At 32.3% G+C, this 7,744-nt stretch overlaps 1 pseudogene; it reads left to right on the top strand.

The window, feature by feature from the left end:
* Positions 1–344: 344 nt before the first annotated feature.
* Positions 345–7,744, top strand: part of LOC105129501 (oxysterol-binding protein-related protein 1D-like) — a 13,907-nt pseudogene continuing 6,507 nt past the window's right edge.

Raw genomic sequence — 7,744 nt, 5'->3', positions numbered from 1 at the left:
TTGATATGGAAGCATATCAAACCTATAAACGCAAGGATTATGTAGCTCACATTTTGATGTTGAGCAGCATGAGAAATGATATAATGATGCGTTTTAAAAGGCATCGTTCAACTCAATCTATTTGGGATGCAGTAAAGATTTAGTATGGAGGAACCTCCACTACTAGACTTAGTCAGTCAACCCTCAAATTCGATGGTTATAAGAAGCGCCAAAATCAAACGATGAGGCAGCATCTTACAGTCATGTCTAACATGATTAGTGAATTAAGGGGTGTTGGGCATGAGATGACTGATGAATAACAAGTCCAAGCAATTATCCGCTCTTTGCCAAGTAATTGGGGACACATGTGTGTTAACCTTACCCACAATGACAACATCAAGACATTTGACGATGTTTCTCGTCCTGTCGAGCTTGAAGAAGATCGACTTCATGCTGAAAAGCCTATAAACGAGGCTTTTATATCTGAGACAAAGATGCGTGGAGCATATGACTCTAAATATAAAAAGGGTAAGGCTAAATGTCCCAAATATGACAAGAGAGGAATAGAAGCAAGTAGTAGTGGATATAAACACAAGCGTGGGAAACGCGGCGGTAAGAAAGACAAGAATATGAATTGTTTCAATTGTGATAAACCTGGTTACTTTGCTTGTAATTGCACTGAGCCAAAGGTAATGTTTAACCACAATCATCCCTCTAACTTATACGTTAGCAGTTGTTTAATGCTTGCCGAATCTGTTCCTTTTTGGACCATAGACTCAGGAGCAACTGACCACATAACAAGAGATCGAACAACTTTTATGGGATTCCTAAGAATTCTAAAGGGAAGTAGATATATATACATGGAGAATAATGCTTTCGCTGTTGTGCTTGGGATCGGTACCTACAAACTGAATTTGCGGGGTGGTTGCACACTTTATCTTCATGATGTGCTCTACGCTCCAGAAGTTCGATGGAATCTTGTGTCTGTTCTTACTTTACTCTAATTGGGCTTTAAAATTGCGTTTGTTGGTTGTTGTGTAAAAATACATCTGGATAATATTTTTTATGGTTCTGGATTTGTATTAAATGGTTTTATGTTGTTAAACACCGTTAATGTATCTATATTCGATACACCAATTTGGTGGAGAATAGACTAAGCGCCAAGATCAAAGCTTTAAGAACTGATCGAGGATATGAATATCTGTCTGAACAATTTAAAAACTTTTATGATGAAAAAAGTATAGCTAGATAGCTAATTATTCCTTATACTCCATAACAAAAAGGTGTAGCAAAAAGGAGGAATAAAACCCTATTTGACATGGTTAGGTCGATGATGGCGCAAGCTAACTTATTAATTTCATTTTAGGGAGATGCATTGTTAACTGCTGCTTATATACTTAATCGCATGCCTTTTAAATCTGTCTCATCCACCCCATATGAACTATGAAATGGTGTCAAACCTAATCTAAGTTATTTCCATCTATTAGGGTGTGCAGCTTATATTCACAATACTTATCATAAATATGGGAAACTTGGTTGTAGAGGGAATAAGTGTATCTTTATATGATATTCTGAATATTCTAAAGGATTTGTATTTATTGGTGAAAAAGCTGATGGAAGAGTGACAGAGATTGAATTGTGTGATGTTGTATTCTTAGAAAAGGTTTTTCCAAAGACATGTAAGGTTGAAAAAGATTTTCAATTATATGAATTGGAAAATCTAGATTATGGCGCAACAAGCCATTCAGTAGAAGACTTAGATGAAAGTTTTAATTCTCCTGAAAATAGTGGGAGTGATATTTTATCTATCCTACTCTCATGGAGCAAGATCATGAGCAGTCGCAACCTCGAAGAAGCATTCGTGAACCAATTTCTTGTTGTCAATTTGAGATTGAAGGGGAAACATTTATGATTTCTCCACAAGATGATAAAGAACCTAAAACATTCAGTCATGCTCTATCTGGTCCTAAAGCATGTGAATGGATTAAAGCTATGGAAGAAGAAATGGAGTCAATGAAAATTAATCAAGTTTGGTACTTGGTTGATTTATCATCAAGACAAAAATCCATTGGAAATAAATGGGTTCTTAAAATTAAACGTAAGGCAAACAGGTCAATAGAACGTTATAAAGCTCGACTAGTAGCGAAAGGTTGCATACAAGGATAGGGAATTGATTATGAAGATACATTCTCACCAGTTGTAAGGATTACTTCAGTTTTACAATGATGGAAGAAGATCATTATGTGTATTTAAAACGTTCTAATGATAGTTTTACAATATTGTCCTTATATGTTGATGACATCTTAATAGTTGGAAATAACAAAGAGATGATTGATACTACTAAAAACTGGTTATTATCAAACTTTAAAATGTAAGACATGGGTGAGGCCAGCTATGTACTTTGTGTGAAAATCATAAAAGATCGCGCTAAAAGGCTTTTAGGTTTAACTCAAGAGACTTACATAAAAAAGATGTTAGAGCGCTATCATATGTAAGATAGCAAACCAATGGACACCCCTGTTGATAAAAGTTTGAGCTTAAGCTGTGGTATGTCTCCTAAGACTCTAAAAGAAAAGGAAAAAATATCCAGAGTACCTATGCCAGTGCTGTCGGTAGTTTGATGTATGTAATGATGTGTACATGTCCCGATATATGTTATGTTGTTGGATTGGTTAGCTAATATCAATTAAACCCTGGTCAGAAATACTGGATGACAGTCAAAAGGATTCTACAATATCTGAAAGGAACTTTAAATTACATGCTATGTTACAAAGGAAAGAGAGATTTGCGATTGATTGGTTTCTCTAATGCTGATTGGGGAGGAGATGTCAACCAATCCAAATCAACTTTAGGATGTGCTTTCTTGCTTAATAATAATGCAATACTATGGAGGAGTAAGAAACAATCTTGCTTAGCCTTATCTACCATGCAGGCTGAGTATGTAGCTTGTTCCGCAGCAACACAAGATGTTGTTTGGTTAAAAAAATTTCTGTATCATTTAAAAATTGTCCAATCAGCATCAGACCTAGTGACAATTTATTGTGATAACACTGTTGCAATAGTTATGGCTAAAGATCCAAAATACCATGAAAAGACCAAACACATCAAGATGAGATATCACTATATTAGAGAAGCAATTATTAAACAAGATGTGATCCTGAAATACATTTCTACAAATTATATGGTTACAGATCCATTAATAAAACCAATAGCAAGGGATGCATCTGTTAAACATGTGAGATCCCTTGGTCTATGTAGAATGTAATTAGTTTTAAGAATCATATGAAAGCTTATAGTGATTGAGTGATGAATAAATGCCTTTATAATATCATTTTATTCATTATTTGTTTCATGAATATATTATGAGTATCGTATAATATAATTTGTTATAGTATTTCGATAGACTTAAATTGGCTCACTCACATGAGCAATCACCTTTAGCACTTGTAATGTGAGTAGAGATGAGACTATTTGAGTTTTAATGCTCAATAAGCGACTTGGGCACCATAAAAGCAATTTTAACTTAAAATGATTATTAAAAAGTCATCTTGGCTGGGACCAAGATGAGATTATTAAATAAAAGAATTGGCATGAATGAATTCCCATCATTCATGTGTCTATTATGATTGAAGCCGAGTATGAAATTATTCATTTGCCACTAATGAAAAATGAGCAAATGAGAATTTTTAATTTGAAGTCTATGTTTTTAGTAATAAGACTAAGATTCGTATAGTGTATTTCCTCTAACAAGGAGAGCAACGACATCCACTCTTTGTCTTAAGAAAAGAAAAGAGTAAGCTTCACTATAGCATGTATTTCATACTACATGTGCTAGCAACCATTACAAGAATAAAAGAATGGATCCCTGCTTCTTTATTATGTAAGTCTTGAAAATCATATCTAAGATCTCAAAATCTTACCCTTTGTGACTTTTGACTATATCATGAGATGATGTATTAATGATCGCTACTTTAGGAGTATATCCTATAGTTATGGAATGATTCGACTTAAAAGAATACTCTTAGGAAAGCAAGTTAATTCAGATTTGATTGATATAAGAGCGAAAGAAAAAGTAATTTTAGTTTTACATCTGTTACTTGTATTCACTGGCCGAAATCATATCACTTGAATAGATTTGATATGATTTAGAATGCTTGTAATTGTAAGGATGGATTGAGTATGAAAATTATTAAGGGATTGAATTATATTCAATCATGTGTAACTAAAAATTCTTGGGGTATATTAGTACACTTTAAAAAATAATTAATTAAGAGGTTGATGTCTCCTATATGGCTTGTATTAGATTTATATATTGAAGCTCCTTTCACTGCGTGCTTCAGGTCGCACGATCCATTCGTCAAGTATGAAATTCTTGTGCAAGTTTGAAGTATAATGTATTGGAGAGATTTAATCTTTCATGGGCAAGTGGGAGATGTTGGTTATTGGGTTAGGCCTGGTCCACCCATGATGGATGTGCCTGGTTCAAGTTATTAGAGGAGTTACTAAAGAAAATAACCACCTCCTCTAATCATATATAAAGGGACATAACTTATATGAAAAAATACAAGTTTTTATTATTTAAATAATATAGTTTTTTTTTCCCTTCTCCCATCTTGATTCTCTGCATTGACTTTACAAAATTTACAAAGACGTTCGTACTGTGGAATATCACTTTGGTTCTAGTAATTAAAGTGGCACTGAAGTAATTGATCCAGGAATAAGAAACCAAATCCTCACAAGTAAGTTTTCCTTTCCAATCTACAAAGGTAAAATAATAAAAATCTTTAATTCCATTCAATTTTATCGAACCAAATATATATATATATATATATATATATATATATATATATATGAGATTACATGCCCTCGTGCTGCCGTAGGCTTATAAAATAGTGTTATAATTGTAAACCACCATTAGATAAATAATAAAAAAAAAGTATGATTGAGCAAATATTTCATGATAGAAAAAAAAATTGTGTTGGTGATAAAAAAAAACTTAGAGATTGAAGAAAATGATTTGTAGCAATTCATAATGTTTTGTGAGGAAAGATACAGTGCTTTCACTAAATGATTTAGCTTTTCTGTTGATATTAAACAAAAAAAATCATAAAGCTAAATTCTTTACCAACTTAACACTAAAAAAAACCAACATAGATAATTTTGAAAGGGAAAAACTCATGAAGGAAAATATTGTGGTAATTAACAATGTTTTGTGAGAAAAACTACAATGCTTTCCCCAATAAAATAAAATAAAAAACCATTTAGTAAAATATTGTAGCAATGCACATTATTTTGTGAGAAAAACTACAATGCTTTCATCATATGATTTAGCTTTATTGTAATTATAATTCTTAACCAACTCAATATTAAAAAAAATTAACAGAGATAATTTAGGAAGAAATCATAAAAAAATCACATGGGAAAACACTACAACAATTCACAGTGTTTTAAAGAAAAAAATTACAAAGCTAAAATCATGTTGGAAGCACTGTAACAATTCACAGTGTTTTGTGATGAAGGCTATAGTGCTTCCTCACATGATTTAACATTATTTCTAATTATTTCTAATTATAATTCTCAAACAAATCAATATTAAAAAGGTAAAATTAATAAAGATAATTTTTAAAAAAATATAAGAAAAAAACCATGTGGAGAGTCATTGTAGTAATCCACAATGTTTTGTAAGGAAAGCTACAATGCTTTCCTCACATGATCAAGCTTTATTATAAATTTAAATTATAACCAATTAAATATTTTAAAAAATAAAATCGATGAAGATAACTTTGAAAAAAAATATTACCAAAAATAAAAATACAAAAGAAACTGAAAAAAATCATGTGATGAAAAACTGTATCAAACCATAGTGTTTTGTGAGGAAAAACTTGTATTTACTTGTAATTGAAATTCTTAACCAGCTTAATATTTTAAAAATAAAACTGGAAAAGATAATTTTAGGAAAAAACATAACAAAACAGAAAAAACCATGTGGAAAAAAATATTGTAGCAATCCACAGTAATTTGCAAGGAAAGTTACAGTGCTTTCGTCATATATTGTAACTGTAATTTTTAACAACTTTAATATTAAAAAATAAAATAAAAAAGATAAATTTAGAGAAAATCATATAAAACCATGTGGAGAAACATTGTAGCTATCAACAATATTTTAAATAAAAAAATACAGAACTAAAATATTAAAAAAATAAAATCGATAAATATAATTTTATAAAATAAAAAATAAAATAAGAAAACTATATGAGAAAAAATCACATAAAATCACAGTATTTTAAAGAAAAAAAATTCAAAAGTAAAATTTTTAACCAATATAATATTTAAAAAGTAAAGTTGAAAAATAATTTTAAAAAATAATTAAGAAAAAAAGAAAACAAAGGAAAGTTGAAAAAAGAAAAGAAAAGTGATTTTGGAAAAAAGAGAAAAAAGAAAAAAAAAAAAGAGGAAAGTTGGGGAAAAAAATGAAAAACAAAAAAAAAATTATGAATTATTATTGTAAGTGAGGAAACAGTGATTTCCCCTTTAGAGTGTGTGTGTATATATATATGTGTGTGTATATATATATATATAAAAATTCAAGGATGTGGATCTAATCATAAGCTATCCCGATAGGTCATGATTAGTGAACTAATGACCAGATCCACAACCTTGAATTTCAACAAATCTAATTAAAAAAAAAAAATCAACAACACATGCATGCTGTGACTTAGCACTACTGTGGAAACAGCTCGCCATCCACTTCAAAATACTCAAATACCCTTGAATCAAACGTCACAATCAAAAGTAATAAAAACAAGAATCATGGTCAACCAATTCATTTTGACCTAGGCCCATAAAAAGGAAGTTTGCCGTCTTGTGCTCATCCTATGGACAAACACTTCCCTACCCCTCTCCCAAACACTCCCCCGTCTGCCTAAAATGCGCACGTTAGCTGTCTCTCTACAGCACGCATCCCCCCCCCCCCCCCGCTAATTTGAATTTTAAACCAACCAAACAAACCAAAAAAAAACTAAAAATTATCGTGCGCGCCTTTCATTTCTTTCCTTTTTTAGCTTAACCTCCGCTTCGAGACCACACCACACCACACCACTGTCCTCTCTTCTGCGTTACTGATCACTGCAGCAGGAGCAGCCTAAATGGAATACCTTGTGCTTCCTGCACCCTCTCCCTCCCTCCCTCTCTCCTCTTTTATTATTATTATATGATTAGATGGCAATCACAGCCTGCATGCAGGTAGCTTAGCTAAACTACCTACCTCCTCGTAAATTTATTGCAGCATCTCTCTGCTCTCCTCTTTTCTTCTCTTCAATTTAGTCTCTCTACGGATTTTATGTCATTTACGAAACGTTTCGTTTCACTAATCCCATGGAGCTCCGATCACCACACCAAACCGGAGCTTCAGCAAAAATATGAATCCTCTCTGCTGCATTGCTCCGGTATCCATCAATCGGGATCGGGCCAACCCTTTAGTGGCTAAATCAGCGATGCATTCTCAACTTGATTCTTCAATTAGAACCACCGTAAATCACAATTCCAAACTGAGTTGATTTTTCACCTTCTGAAGAATGTCTTCATTTCAACTGAGAAGTTAAGATCACGATTAGTGCGGGAAGGTGTTGGTGAGACAGTCATCAAAGAATGTGAATCCATTATGTTATCAGAAGTCTGTGAGCTGCAAAACAAGTTGAAGGCTCTTCAACATAAACACATCATGTTGTTAGACCCATTGAGGCAATTAGAGGTGCTTTTCACTCTT

The sequence above is a fragment of the Populus euphratica genome, unplaced genomic scaffold (assembly GCF_000495115.2).
Source record: "Populus euphratica unplaced genomic scaffold, PopEup_1.0 scaffold18.1, whole genome shotgun sequence".
Taxonomy (NCBI): Eukaryota; Viridiplantae; Streptophyta; class Magnoliopsida; order Malpighiales; family Salicaceae; genus Populus; species Populus euphratica.
Note: the sequence above shows the minus strand (reverse complement) of the source record. Positions and strands in the feature narration are given on the sequence as shown.